The sequence below is a fragment of the Wasmannia auropunctata genome, unplaced genomic scaffold (assembly GCF_000956235.1).
Source record: "Wasmannia auropunctata unplaced genomic scaffold, wasmannia.A_1.0 LD336088.1, whole genome shotgun sequence".
NCBI classification, from domain to species: domain Eukaryota; kingdom Metazoa; phylum Arthropoda; class Insecta; order Hymenoptera; family Formicidae; genus Wasmannia; species Wasmannia auropunctata.
The window spans coordinates 4,184,206-4,184,889 of record NW_012026802.1 but is presented as its reverse complement, the minus strand read 5'-3'; the positions used below and the strand labels follow the sequence as shown (position 1 = coordinate 4,184,889).

Here is a 684-nt window from a genome sequence, read left to right as displayed (position 1 = left end):
CTCTAAAGTACTTTAAATTGAACAAAGTTATATTTCTTTGTTACGTATATGTATAACTTATAATAGTTATTTAAAAATGTAATATACAGCTTCGCGGCGCCTGCAATAGATATACGTAACAAAGAAATATAACTTTGTTCAATTTAAAGTACTTTAGAGGAATTTACTAATTGTAAGCACAATGATATTTATATTTATACGTGAAATAGTATTTACTTTTTAACAATACTGGATTAATGACAAAATACAGTCAGTACTCTAAGAATATACTTCTTATTATAAAAAGTAACAACGAATAGAAACAAATTCATTTATTTTGTATCAAGTTAGTTGCATGAAGTTAGTCGTGAAATAAAGAAAATGAAAATCCGAAACATCAAAATAAAACTCTATAACTCTATAATATCTAGTCACTTAATTGCAAAATCTTTAAGAGAATGTGCTCATAATTGAATGAAGGTATTATATATGTTCAATTATACATTTCTTAAGTTATGCGTTAAAAATTGAGTTTCGTAGTAAACCAATAAGACGGTTTTAAAAAATCAGGAAAAAAATATTTTTTTTAAGTATCAAGTACCCATTTCAAAAATTTGAAAAAAATATATGTTGTAGAATAACATCCAACAATTTCACAAAAAAATTTTGTAATGGTATTGGATCGATGAGATGGTAGATCGGAAG

General features: G+C 24.9%; 1 protein-coding gene across 1 annotated transcript in view; it reads left to right on the top strand.

The window, feature by feature from the left end:
- LOC105448323 overlaps positions 1 to 684 on the top strand; it is a 49,136-nt gene that overhangs the window by 46,445 nt on the left and 2,007 nt on the right. The gene's annotated exons all lie outside the window — the stretch shown is intronic.